Source organism: Onychomys torridus, chromosome 4, assembly GCF_903995425.1.
Source record: "Onychomys torridus chromosome 4, mOncTor1.1, whole genome shotgun sequence".
Lineage (NCBI taxonomy): Eukaryota > Metazoa > Chordata > Mammalia > Rodentia > Cricetidae > Onychomys > Onychomys torridus.
The window spans coordinates 44,025,977-44,041,077 of record NC_050446.1 but is presented as its reverse complement, the minus strand read 5'-3'; the positions used below and the strand labels follow the sequence as shown (position 1 = coordinate 44,041,077).

Here is a 15,101-nt window from a genome sequence, read left to right as displayed (position 1 = left end):
AGACCCTCCCCCAAGATTTCTGTCACCACAGCCTCTTGACCTAGCTGCATGTGTTTTTCTGGATTTCCAGAGTATAGAGGTGCTACAATGTCCCACAAATGGATGTTGAAGGAGAATATAGAAAATATGATGAGGTGGGCAGGACATCCCCACACTACTTTATGTAACTCCAATCAACTTTTTGGGTCACCAAGCTGGGTATAGATGGAATATTCCTTTCATCTTTAGCTCCTTATCTGAGTACACTCATAATTCTTTACATTTTCTCAGGAAAGTCACACTATACTTCTTTTGGTATTTTGTTTTCTTTTGATCAATTTCTGGGCATTTTGTGAGAATTAACACTATAACGTTATTTTGTTAGCATCACAGTTTATAACATCATATCATGAACTAGTAATTAATTAATTATTACTAAATAGTATAAATTGGACAACTATATCATATTTCAACTCTCCTGTTACCCATTGATAGATATTTAGGTTATTCAGAAATTTGGCATCTTAAGAGAAATGTCACTAAGAACTCTGTTGTGCTTTGAAAATTAAATACTTTAATTTTAAATACTTACGTTTCATAGTAGAAAGAACACATGTGTTTTATATTAATATTCCATATACATATATATTTGCCAGCAGGTTTTTATATTTTCACTGATATTAAGTAAGGGAACATTTCTAGTTTTAGCTACTGATTATTTCACTTGATTATTTTTTGGTTTAGTTCAAGCATTCTTTCTGATGCCCACACACAATTTATTTCTGGTGCATATGTACTAAATCCTACATATACATGTGACTTATATAAATGTTTATATAAATATATCAATTGCCTAGAAAGACAAGCTTAATGCATTGTTACATTTTATGATTAAAATATAATGAAAATATTATTTTGGGATGATCTATATGATTTACTTGTACCTCAATGTAGGAGTCTTTCAACACATTCTCACACATTGCAGCATGATTGTGTTTGTTTCTTGAAAACATTGAAGTCTGGACAACAGCGCAAGAGATTAATTGACTGGCACATAACCCCTGTGAAGTAGTTACAATAGAGGGAGACAGAAGTGTTTTGAGAGACTATAAGAATACCATGAGAAAGCAGTAGGAGAAAAGTCTGTGTTCAGAATTAGGGTCCTTTCTAGGACCCTGGTACCAAAGGCAGCAGCCTACACTTTCCTTCCTCAGCCCCTATAGTGGTTTCAGAACTCATGAATTATTTCAGTTCCTTTCTAAAAAATGAGGCCAGTTTAGCTAAATCAAAGAGTTAAATTTTTATCTATTTTTGTTCAATCCCTGCCTCATTCAGAAATGTTTATACCATTGGTATATCCTGGGTATAAACTTCCAGATAGTATCCTGAGAGTTGCCAATATGACTGTGTTTCTCTTGAATATTAAACGTGTTGGAAAAGCAGCTGTATTAGCCTGCACTTTCTCGTGGCAATTTGATGTACACAGTGTATTTCCATTTCCCTGAGTCTATAAATGGTTGAAATTTGCATGACAGCATAGAGATAGTACTGTATGAGTTAGAGTTAGGATTGGGCTGTACTTGTACGTTGCTCTAAATTACATTGTATTGTGTAAAACATAAATGGTTTCCCAGATTGTGCCTGACTCTCACATTCCACCTTCACAAGCATCTTCCATTCTCCGTCTTGAACACAGAGGGTGAATGACACTGGACCCGAGTGGATGGATCAATGGCACTATTTGTCTGGAACTGTCCACATGGCACAGACTGATATATGGCTTATCCCCAGGACTATAAAAGATACACCCTAGAAGTTTATTAGGGCTGAGACTGCAGTGTTACATGGGAGTATTAAAATTATATTAGGGAAACCAAGCAGGCTCATGAAATTTTCAGACCCATGGCTTCTGACTACTCCGTGTGTGCAACAAGAGATTTCCCCTGGACGTTAGTTCAGCTTGGCCCCTGCTGTTGGTATTTCTTACTCAGGTGTTGTCTGCTGCTTCTGTTTTTGTCTCACCAGGATGGCTGTCTGTACATCTACCTATTCTTTCATCAAGACTTTGTCCTGCTCCTTTTGCTCGGTAGCTGGTCTCAGCTCTACAGCTCTGCTCCCACCCCTGTGACCAGCAGTGGCTTGACTCAGCACCACAGCTTCTCCAGATTATTTCTTGGCACTGGGTATAGATTTTTATCAGTAAGGACTTGATTTTACTTCTTCATCAGTTTTCCCCCTCACCAGGATTTCTGAAATCCCTCAAACTCTGCTATAGTCCATCAACCTTTATAATTACTATTTAATACACACATGCACACACACACACATACATGTGTATTCTATACATGCACACACATATGTATACACTATGTACAAATACATACACTCATACACACACACACACATACATATATATATATATATATATATATATATATATATACTCACACACATACACAGACACACACATATGTACATACTATGTAAATGTATATATACACTCATACATAGTGCATATTCTGAGAGTTAACATCTGTCCCTGAGATTGAATAAAAGAGCCTGTGTTCTTATCGCCTTAGCTGAGGTTACCAAGAAAAGCATGAATATCTGGCAAATTGCATCATTGAAATCACCACACACTGTGAATTTATTGTTATTCTCTAAATTCTTACAGCGTAGAATGACAAAGATGTGCTCATGTTTGTTTGTGTTATAATGCAATCACAGCAGTTAGGGGTTCCCTAGCCAGTCCGGGAAGCAGTAAAGTATTTTGAGCAAAAACATCTTTTTATTTCCTTTGCAGTTGTACAGTTACTTGATATATTTGAATTCTAGCAATAATAGTTTAATATAGCTTAATCTATGGAAATATTTAGACAGTTTTTAAATATAATTTGGCTTGGTACATATTTATGTAGCAAAACTTCACAAGGATGAAACTAAAGACTGTATCATTTGTTTTAATTGTCTACTCTAGAGATAAAAGGAGCAGAGAATGCATTATCTATTTGTTGAAGCCTAGTTATTGGCTAAAATTAAATTGTTATCTAAAATGAGCCATTTAGAGCAATGATCGTCTGAAGAAGAAAAGCAGAATAAGGGTGAGTATAAATGGTCTTCCACATTTTAAATACTCTGGCTGACTAAAGCTGTGAAAGAAGACCCTATATCCTTAGAAGGCTATAGTCTGTCCTGTCACGATTCCCATGGGGATGCTACTATTTCATCAGAAAAGGATTGGTATTGATAAGGACAAAAACTTACTAGGCAAAAAAGGAGGTATGAAATTTCTTTAATTCTAGACATGGTTGTTACGATTTCAAAGTCCTCAGAGAGGTTTTTTTTTTCATATCTCTTCAGGGTATTTCTTAAATAACTTAGCTCATGAGTTTAATGCTATCTATCACATGACAACATCAGGAGTCCATATATTATCTAATTTTCAACATGCTATTGTCTCTATTTTGTTCACTTTTAATTCAAAGTGATTTTCAAAGCACAAATGACACTCAGATCTTCATTAAATGAGTGAGTTCTAGAAGCCCACCTTTCTAATACATGATCAATTTTCAAAACAAGTTTAGCTAAAGCTTTTTAAACGCAAAAACAAAATTAAGCCCTAAAAGCCTAAGGAACATAATGTCTCATAAATATTAAAAGTATTTGTTAGATGGATAAAACACCATGATTTCCACTTTTATTTGTATAAGATACACTCTTTCCTGAAACCCTTTTCCAGATTAAAGTATCCCTCTTCCATCTACATCTCTTCCAACTCAAATCTTTGTTCTCTGAAAGATGTTCTTGTCTGAGTATGTCAACTGGTCCAGTATAGCTGGAATTTGAAGTTTGTGTAAGAGCAGCATTCATGTGCTGGTCTGGAAGGGTCTAAACATCAGATTCTATCTCTGGTGCAGTGATTGTTAATCTAGAGCCACTAATGAATTTTGACAAACACCTGATGAAATTAAACAAAGGAGTAAAAACAAAACAAAGCAAGTTAAACTGGGTATGCTTGAATTGTCACCTCCTCATGCTGAAATGGCACTCCCTCCATTTGTAGACATGTGTTTCCTTGGTCTTTTTTTTATTTAAAAATATGATTCATTTCCTAAAATTATGGAGTGGATAGAGGTTGGTAGTTGTCTTGCTGTTTCTTTTGACTATGATATATGATATGTGGGGGTTCTTGCTTTATAGACTCTAGAACATGGGCACCACACCATGCATGAGAAGGTCCTTTGTAAATAAATATTTTCCTTAAAAATCAAGAGAATGCGAACCTTATAAATGACTATATTGGTGTATAGTGATAAGAATTAAATGCTTCTGCTTACCTCCCATTTTCCAGTAGTTTTCTTGTTATATCTCTGCTCATGTCACTATGGAGAGGGTTTTGGAGCAAAGCAGAGATAAAATCTATACTTGTGTTCACACTTCCTTAGTATCACTGACTACGTAAGACACCATACTATGAGAACATGTGATATCGGCTTACTTAGTGAGAAAAGACTCCATGACTTGAGAGATCTTCACATCATCTGCACATGTTATTAATCAGTGACGTGCTGGCTTCAAAATTTATTGGACTGCTTTAACCATAATCAAAAGTGCCCTACCACATCACTCCAAGAAAGCAAAGCAAGCAAACATAAGCTTTTTTCCCAGATATTTAGTTTTAAATTATGAAATTTAGTGCTGGGCAGTAATTTAAAGAAATTGATTGCAGTGTAAAAACTGCGTCTTTTTCCATCTTGAAGTTGGTCGAAAAGTATTTTAATACAATTTAGATTTTTATTCTACAATAGTTCCCTATAATTATGCTTCTAATAATTAAGGCTTTTATGGTCTGGATTTAATTCAGCTTTCCACACTATTTTCTGTCAGGTTTTTATCTGTGAGCTGTCAAAAGTAACAACTCTACTTTTATTTTCCCTTGCATAAAAGTCAGAAACTACTCCCAAGTCTTCACCACAATTAAGCATGTGAATGTGAAGGCAGATACTATAATGGGGAGCAAATTAGTTTTTCCCTCAGTGACAACAAGCACTTGAGATTCTAGTAAGATCCTTCAAATAGCAATACAACCAAGGAGGGTACTTCAGTGGCTATATAAACAAGCTCTACAGGCAGACAGATATTCTAAATCAAGAGCACTGTTTATACTACCTTTAGAATTTGGTTTGTGTTTCTAATTTAAATTATTCTGTGTGAAATAATTTATTGAAACTTTTAGGTGCTGCCACATATCATGTCTGTAAAAGTATTTATATGCAATTAACTACCATTTGCTCTTGATGACTTATTCTTTTTATTTCATGTGCAGTCTGATGTTCAGTTTCTACTCACTAAAACACAACACTGTGGGAAAGGGAAGGGAAGGAAAAAAGAGCAGGGATTTAAGATTGAGTTACTTAGGTTATTTTAATCATGCACTTTATAGGAACACAATTTTATACTTCAAGGACCAATAAACTATTGAAATATCATAATTATAACCACAACATATAGCATCTGTATATTAACTTCTAGCAATGGTACATTATGTTAATGGTTGGCAGTGAGACCAATCCTATGTAGTGTTTGATTAATAACCTAGTCTTAAGTATCATAAAAAAGGTATCTGATTTGTGTTGATATTAAATTAATCAGAGCCACTGCTGGGTTGTCTGCCATGAATAGAGCTTTCATGAATTTAAACAAATGAAACATGATTCATAAAATACAACACCACTAACACAGGCAGTATATATAGGGAGGAATAAAAACAAGATAATGAAAGAATGTCTAGATAGAAATGATGTTTACATAGTAAAAACAAACAAAAAAAAAACCAGCCTTAAAGTTGCTGTATCTCAACCTTGTGACTGTGAGAAAAAAAACTCCATGAACTCTGGTTATTTGCTAAGTACAAGATCTATTAACTTTCAAAACACCTGATAAGCAAGGTTCATTATTATTATCTCATGTTAGAGTCTCACTGTCTCTACTGAAGGATGTGATTCTTTTTCACTAACATTGACCAAGGTGTCTTATATGCTTACACTGAAAGTGGGTGAGGTTCAAAACATACAAACAAACAAACAAACAAACACATAAAACAAAGCTACCTGAGTCTGATTTGATAGGCATAGGATTGGTCAGAAAAATAGTTCTAACATTTTGACTTTCATCATTTAAAAAAGGGGTGTGCACTTAATTTGTCATTCTTATTTTCAAAACTGACAGACTCTACTATAAACAGATATTTCTTTTGGATGTCCTTGAAGCCAGTTCTCTTTTTGTTGGTGATCTTATTAATTAAATGACTGACATGAAGTCAACAAATACTTTTTAATGTTTTTTAAACATTTTTCTGGATCATTAGGATATAGAAATAAGAAGCTACATCAGAATTCTTTGAACTATCTGTAAAATGAAGGCAATGGCTACTGTGAAATAGAATCATTGGGTAATTTACAAACAATATTCCTGAGGCACGTGAAATGGATTTGCCATTTTCTCTCTACTATTCCATTTTGTTTCTTTTACTTTTTAACTTTAGATGTTACAAACTATGGTTCAAAATGTATGGTACATTATGTTAGGATATTGGCTTTGAGGTTAGCTCTATGTAGTGTTTATCAACCAGGTTGTCCTGGTTTTAGTATCAAGAATGTGATATCCCATTTGTTTTCATATTAAATTGATCAGAGCTGCTGCTGCTTTGTCTGACATGAATATAACTCTATATGAATTTAATCAAATGCAAAAAGATTCATAAAAACACAAGAAACACAAAGCAGTTAGATGTTACAGTGTTCTGAAACCATAACAGAACTTTCTATAATGCCATTTTCAGAGCAGTTTAAGATTTCCAGAATGATTGAAAGGAAGATAGATTTTTGACATGCTTCCCACCCTGCACATGCAAAACATCCCCATTATCAGTGTTCTCTGCCGAGTATTGGGTTTGTCACAGCTGATGAACCTAGACAAATCATCCCACAATCCCACAAAGTCCATCCCTTATAGTAGGATTTGCTCCAGGCATTGCACAATCTGTTGTTTTTGACAAATTAGAAATGGCATAAATCCATCATTGTCACATCAGAAAGAAGAGTTTCAAAAATAGCTTCTGAAGTCCTCCCAGCTGATCATATCTGCCCCCTTTCCTCCTGTTTAGTGGTAGCTAAAGTTCTTTTATCTGTTTCCATAGTTTTTACTTCTAAAATTTTTATTGGTAGAATATGTAACATTAGGCTCTCACACTACCTTACACCACATAGTAATGTGTTTAAGTTGTTGACAGATCTTTTGTGGTTGCTATCTCATCATTATTTCTTAAAATTCAAGTATTATATTGTCTGCATATACAGAGCTATCATTTACCCAGTGAAGCTATGACTTCATTGTTGTCAAAATTTGTAACTATGAATAAATTGGATGTGAATATAGAAATTCAGAATTTGGTGCAAACAGAGCTTTTAAATTTCTTTCAGTAAAAACCAAGAATCTCAAGTAGTGTAGCATACAGTAAAATTACATTAATTTTATCATAAAAATCACCAACAATTCTTACAAATGACCTACATCACTTTGCCTTCTCATTTACAACAGAATTTTGAACACCACACATGAATATGTGCAAATGAAAGTGTCAAAGGGGATCTTAAAATAAACTAAACATAGCAGAAACATACACAAAATATCTAGAAATTTCTGTTGTGTTTGGAATGATATGTGCCTCATAGAGTCATATATTTGAATATTTGTTCCTGGTAGATGGAAGTGTTTGGAGATGTTACGGAACCTGTAGAAGGTAGAATTTTGTTGGAGGAAGTGCATGACTGAGGGTGGGATTTGGGTGTTTACAGCCTTGCTTACTTCCTTTTCTCTGCTCTGTATTGTTTTTAGTGTACAGATAAAATATTATTAGCCTGCCTCCTGATCCTGCTGCCATGCCTTTTCCACCATTATGCAATCAATTTCTGTAGAACTACAAGTAGAAATAAACCTGTTCATGTCTAAGTCCTTGTTGGTCATTTATCACTGCAACAAAATGTAACAAACACACCATCAAAGCTACATTATAGTAAAAGAATTTAAATAAAAATTTTGGCTTTTTTCCTTTTTGAGACTAAGATTATGTTTTATGGCACATGCAGAAGACCAAAAAAGTAGAACTTATAAATAAATCCATATCAAAAAGACTATGCTGTGTCCATTGCCAAAGGACACATCTACAGCACAGTCTGTACACCTGAAGCTCAGGTAACATCACAGAAGACAAAAGAGAAAGGTAGTAAGAGCCTGAGAACATGGGATATCTGCTGTGAGATAATGTCTAATATAAATATGCTGCACCAATGAAACCTCAAAAAATATGGCTGCCTACACAAGACCTACATAGTGGCAATAGCAGATGACATGCCAGTGTAGATGGGGAGAATCTCGCAAGGTCCTACCCCTAAATGAAGAGCTCTAAGCACTAATTCCTGCTGAGAGAGGAGAATGAATTTTCTCCAGGGACAAGTTCTCTTGTAGGTCATACAGTACACAGTAGTCAGCCTTGTACAAATTCATATAAAAGCAATAAGAAATGAATTCAGTAGGTTGTAATGCATATATAATTATAATTACAAATGTGTATGCTATTGTGTGCGACAATATTTGAAAAAGAGTTCATAAATCCAAAAGGGAGTGAGGTGGACATCAGAGGAGTTACAGGAAGAAGGTAAGGGTTGAAATGATAAACACTGTACTCATATGTGAAATCATCAAAAAATTTAAATTAAATCAGTAAATCTCATTGAAAATACTGTCTAAAGTATTTGTTTTGGTTTTACAGCTTTGTTTATTAAATATTGCATAAGTCTGGAATAAAAGGAAAAGGTTTTGACATGCAATTTTTTTTTTGAGACAGGATTTTTCCGTGTAGTTTTGGTACCTGTCCTGGATCTCGCTTTGTAGACCAGGCTGGCCTCGAACTCGCAGAGATCTGCTTGGTTCTGCCTCCCAAGTGCTGGGATTAAAGGCGTGCACCACCACTGCCTGGCTTGACGTACAAAATTTAGAGGTGCTTTGGATGTATCGCTGGTGAAGAACTTCTGAGAGCTGATCTGACAGAAATGTCCAGAAGGAGAAAGCTATCAGACAAAACTCAGAAACATCTTAAGTGTGACTATGTGAGGCTGACATCTGTTATTTTCTTTAAATATTGATCTTGAGTGTTGTTAATATTATTATTAAATATACTGTTCAGTGTTCTTAGATTCTATGGAGATCTTGTTCCTTTCGGATTCTGTGAGCCAGTTCGGATTCTGTCAGCTTTGAATAACAGATAGTGTTGAGAGTAATATGTTCCCTCCAGAGATCAAATTATGTTCAGTGGAATCTGGATATTGTCCATCATGTATTGACCAGTCTTCAAAGTTGGCTTTGGATTAAAATGAATTCAAATGACTTATCTCATTATTATCTTCAGTGCATTTCATTATTTTTTGAACTGGTTGTCACATCTTACAAATTCATTAATTAGTAAAGATAAAATATGTGACACATGACCATTTATATTTATATAAGATTCATGATTTTGATCCTTCTAAAAAAATCTCTCTCTCTCCATATATATATATATATATATATATATATATATATATGTGTGTGTGTGTGTGTGTGTGTATATATGTATATATATGTGTGTGTGTGTCTATAAGTATATATGAATATATATGAATATAATGACTTCTCCAAATATTTGGGTAAAATGAAGTTCTATTTGCATAAGATATGGAAAAAGACAAGAGAAGTAATGTTTTGTTTGATTTGTTGCTTGAAACAGAGTGTTCCTATGATAGAACTTACGTATAGTAACTGAAGACAGTTCATCATTTTAAGAATTAAGTTTTATTTAATAGTATAGAATAACCATTCACAATTCTAAGTTTAACTACATAATCTGGATGTTTGACTTCTTGTCCAGTCTTTTATTATAAGACATAAATATATGAATTCTAGAATTTGAGGCTGAAGAGATGGCAGGGACAGAGAGAAGAGGATTGCTGGGGCTTGTTTCAGTGAAAGCCCCCATGTCAAGGGGATAGAGTAGAGAGTGTAGAGCAGGGTACTGAATGCCATCCTTTAGTCTTAGGCATGTTCACTCTGTGTCTCCGTCTCTCTGTCTGTCTCTGTCTCTGTCTCTGTCTGTCCCTGTCTGTCTCTCTCTCTCTGTTTCACATATACACACAAATAATTCTATAAATATTCAAATTCCACTGTAGGATGCTTTTAACAATTAGTTATTTAGGGAGCATGATTTTAGATCTGTGGCCTTTTTAAAACCAATGAACGATCTGAGAAATGAAAAAACAGACTAAGAAACCTGAAACAATAAAAAACAAATAGCTTTCTAGTTAAAACTGTATACAAGCAACATCGACTACAAAGCCCACCAAGATCCATTCTTAGTTCATTCAGATTATTTTAATAGGTTCTGTTAGAAGATGCCAGTTCTCAGCAATCTGCTCCTAGAACCTAAGAGACATTTGAATCGTGCCGTTCCACTAACAACTTTCAGGAGACAAGACCTCTGCAGGGAAGGAACATAATGGATGGTGTCAGCTTATGGGAGTGCAGTTTGCCACAATGCTACATATCACCTCGAAATAAATGGTGCCGCTTAACCTTTGGTTATGTTTATGACTCCTGCCAAAGTTTCTGTAGTGAGAACTCCTCAACTTTTGTTTATTCATAAAGAATGTTAAAATCACAATAATTATTTTCCATAGTCTCTTGTTCCAAACATCCTCAAAAGATACTCACTCCTCTGGTGTTTCTCCAAAGGGCATCATTTCTGAGAAAGCCAACAGTAGAAATTAGAATATGGAAGTTTTTTGTCTGCTCTGTCCAGCAGTTTTCAGTACTGTTTCATACAGTAACATATTGTACCCCAATGCACTACCATATTCTATCTCTACATTTTGGAACTGACCATATGGCTTAGATATGAACTGTAGTAGACTTCCTCAGGTAGATAACTGGAGGCTGAGGGAGGATCAGTTCCTTGCTGAATAGAAAGGCCAGCCTAAGAAGAAAATAATGTGACCAGACCCAAGAGAAACAGATGACAGCAGGAACTTAGAGTCCTGTGATGATTTCTTTGAAGTCCGCAATGGGCTTCAGGAATGACCATAGTACCTGTAGTTACTCTTGCCTACAGATTCACTACATGCTCGATACAGTGAGGCTACCTGAAGTCAAATCCAGGTTCTAATGAAGTGTCCCCCATCTGTTTTCTGAAGATACTGTTGGGTTTGTTTCATTCTGAATCAAAGTCTGACTTTGTAACTTGGACTGACCTGCAGCTCACAGTGCCCCCACCTTCACCTCTGGGATTTCAGCTGTGTGCCACCAAAACCAGCTCTAACAAGCAGCTTTATGATTCCCTTTTCATCACACTATTATCAGATAATAATGAAAATAGTATCAATGCCTCTGTCAAAGAGATTTTGTGGAGATAAAACGATTTAAAGCTTATAAGGAACTTAGAACCATATGTAGAAGACATTGACTCGTACACCTAAATGTTAATACTAATTGTTCCAGTTGCAGGAATATATATGCATATACATCATAGTTTTCTCATGTTAGAGTTTTGATCCTATGACTTAGAATGAACACAGCCATGCTTCTTAAAGGCACTTCTTTAGACTTTCTTCCTAATGCATGGATATTAATTCCCACTATTCTCTCAAAAGCACAGATTTTTGGAAGAAGTACAGAAGAGTGGTTATGCCAGGTTACAGGTGACTGTGGTGTTATCCACTCTACAGGACAGAACCTTATTTTTGATTCCTGCTTCACCACCCCAACTAGACTCCTAATACACAATCTATGGACAAGAAACATAGTAATTTTCTTTGAAGATTTGACCCAGTGATTCCAAAATAATTGATTTTTCTTTTGATAATAAAAGTTAATGGACTAAACATGATTTAAAAATGCATTTTGAATAAAATAATCATTAGTAGTAAACTGCATTTTGAAGTAAAATGAAAATATGAACACATCAAAATCAACAAATGTGGAGTCAAGGAAAAATCAACAAAAATGAAACATAATTAATTAAAAAATAAATGTCTTTTATTCTTTGAAAGTTTTGTGCATCTGCACAGTATATATTAAGAGTCTGTAAATTTAAGCCTAACCTGCATTTGTGGTAAGCTCCCTCTCTTTTTTTTTTTTTTTAAATTTCAGATGGTGAAAGTGAGAAACTGCCAATATTCATATTTCACTTCTCATTGCTTGCCATTTCAACTAATTATATGCACCAAGACCTTTATAGTGTGAGAATATTTGCTGAGAAGTACTTTTAAACTGGGTATGATTAAACTGGACATGAAATCAAATCCATGGTGAAGAAGCAGTCTGTACTCTAGAGAGAAATAATCTTGAACAAAGTACTAAGGCTGAAGTTTCCACCAATGACATCTCATTTACCAATGGACACAAGGGCAAAATGGAGAGACTCAAATGAAAAACTTTTTAAATGTTTAATTTGAGTTCTTTCCTTACAAAGCAAGCAGAGTTGAGAGTGGCCTGGCTGAGGCCAGTCATTTTCCTCACTGGCCTGTCATTATGACGTGAGACAAATACAGAGGTAGGTGGCATTCCACCCATACCAACATGAGCTGCAGTAGAAAGGTGTTGTATAGCAAAATTACATGAATACCAATTATCAAATGATGCTTGAATTATCCTGCAGAGGCAGTAGAATATCTAAACAGCTATGAAGCAGATCTCAAAAGGATCCTTTTCTCAGAATAAGGAGGAAGTATAGAGAACACAGCCATTTGGTGAAATTCTCTAAACAGTCTCTTGCCTTTGAATTGCTCTATCTTTTACAATCATTATTATTGTTCCATTATACAAAAAACCAAAGGTGAATTCTGCATCATTTTATCATTTCAATAAGTCAATACAAATCTCTCTATATACTATTATTAATGCCACAGTCAGTCTTTACAATTGGTTCAGGTTTCTTTTAATTATCTCCTCAAGTGAATACTGGAGAGAAAGTATTTTTTCATTTGAACAACAAAGAAATAAAGGTTTCTTAAAGAAATGTACCAATGGAGGTAGTAATTATCCTCTCCGATATACATTTATTTGTGTGTAATGATATTCAAGACAAATCTCATGAGAACAGTGTTTAATACTTTTCACCCTTCCTTAAGCATAATTCAAGATAATTCATCTATATTTTGATATATTTTATTATTAATAACAAGAGATGCCACTTGAGAATTAAAACATAATTGGTAGTATTTTGATGTTTTTTTAATTACTCTAAACACTTATACCCACAATTTGGTTGATGTTTTAAAGCTTAAAATTCCACACAGTCCCTCTGCTTTTGTTTTGCAGTTAAAAATACCAACACTGATATTTCTTGCCTAAGATAAATATGTACAAAAAGGAGCTTTTTGATGAAAAGATCATGGTTTGAAAATGATCATTTAAGCACTTTCTGCCTTCTCTTAGGAACCATTTATCAGTAATAGTCTATGAAATATGCATAAACATAATGGTCTTTAAATAATAAATGGATGTTGATGCTTGTGGTTGAATTTTACAATGTTTTATGGGAAGAACATAGTGTTCAGTCTCTCATTTGGAGGCCAGTTGGAGGGCTGGTTCTTGCACTAAGTGTGTGTCCTTGGACCACCTACTGCTCTAAAAGATCTCATGTGCTGTTTCTTTTTACAGTCTTTGTCCTGAAAATAATTGCAAAAACACCTACTAAAGAATGCTTCACATATTCAAGCGCTGTCAGAATCTAAGACAATTTTGTTACAGGGTCATTGCTTAGGGGGTAAAGAAAAGCTAATGTAGCATGTTTTCATGATTCCCTCTTCTTTTTTACTTGTTCTTTTTGGTCATTTTGAAAATACACTTTACTTTTATTTTTTTGTATGTCTGTATGTGGGTATGTTCATAAGATTGCAAGTGCCACAGAGGACAGAGGTGTAGGAGGATCTGGAGCTGGAGTAACAAGCATTTATGTAACTACCTGATGTGGATGCTAAGAACTGCCCTTGAGTAGCAGTCTAGTCATCTTTGTTTTACATCTAGTATCCTACTATGAGTGAGTACATACCGTGTTTGTCCTTCTGAGTCTGGGTTACCTCACTCAGGATGATTTTTTTTCTAGATCCATCCATTTGCCTGCAAACCTCATGATGTCATTGTTTTTCTCTGCTGAGTAGTACTCCATTGTGTATATTACCATATTTTCTTTATCCATTCTTCGGTTAAAGGGCATCTAGGTTGTTTCCAGGTTCTGGCTATTACAAACAATGCTGATATGAACATAGCTGAGCAAATGCCCTTGTGGTATGATTGAGCATTCCTTAGATATATGCCCAAGAGTGCTACAGCTGGGTCTTGGGGAAGATGGATTCCCAATTTTCTAAGGAAGCGCCATATTGATTTCCAAAGTGGCTGTACAAGCTTGCATTCCCACCAGCAGTGGAGGAGAGTTCCCCTTGCTCCACATCCTCTCCAGCATAAGCTGTCTTCTGTGTTTTTTATCTTAGCCATTCTGACAGGTGTAAGGTGGTATCTCAGAGTCGTTTTGATTTGCATTTCCCAGATAATTAGGGATGTTGAGCAATTCCTTAAATGTCTTTCAGCCATTTGAACTTCCTCTGTTGAGAATTCTCTGTTTAGTTCTATAGCCCATTTCTTAAATGGACTGTTGGGCATTTTGATGTATAATTTCTTGAGTTCATTATATACTTTGGATATCAGCCCTCTGTCAGATGTGGGGTTGGTGAAGACCTTTTCCCATTCTGTAGGCTGTCCCTTTTCTTGTTGACCATGTCCTTTGCTCTACAAAAGCTTCTCAGTTTCAACAGGTCCCATTTATTGATTGTTTCTCTCAGTGTCTATGCTACTGGTGTTTTATTTAGAAAGTGATCTCTGGTGCCAATGCTTTCAAGACTACTTCCTACTTTCTCTTCTATCAGGTTCAGAACTACACAACTCCAGGGAGGCTACCTAGAAAACAGGACCCTAGTAAAGATCGCCCAATGACAGAGAAATGGATGAGATCTACATGAACAACCTGGACAAGAGTA

General features: G+C 35.1%; 1 protein-coding gene across 1 annotated transcript in view; it reads right to left on the bottom strand.

Moving 5' to 3' along the window:
* Xirp2 (xin actin binding repeat containing 2) overlaps positions 1 to 15,101 on the bottom strand; it is a 330,288-nt gene that overhangs the window by 281,056 nt on the left and 34,131 nt on the right. Inside the window, exon 2 of the mRNA XM_036184478.1 lies at positions 11,819 to 11,836. The gene's annotated coding sequence lies outside the window, so the exon portion shown is untranslated. The remainder of the gene's footprint in view (positions 1 to 11,818; positions 11,837 to 15,101) is intronic.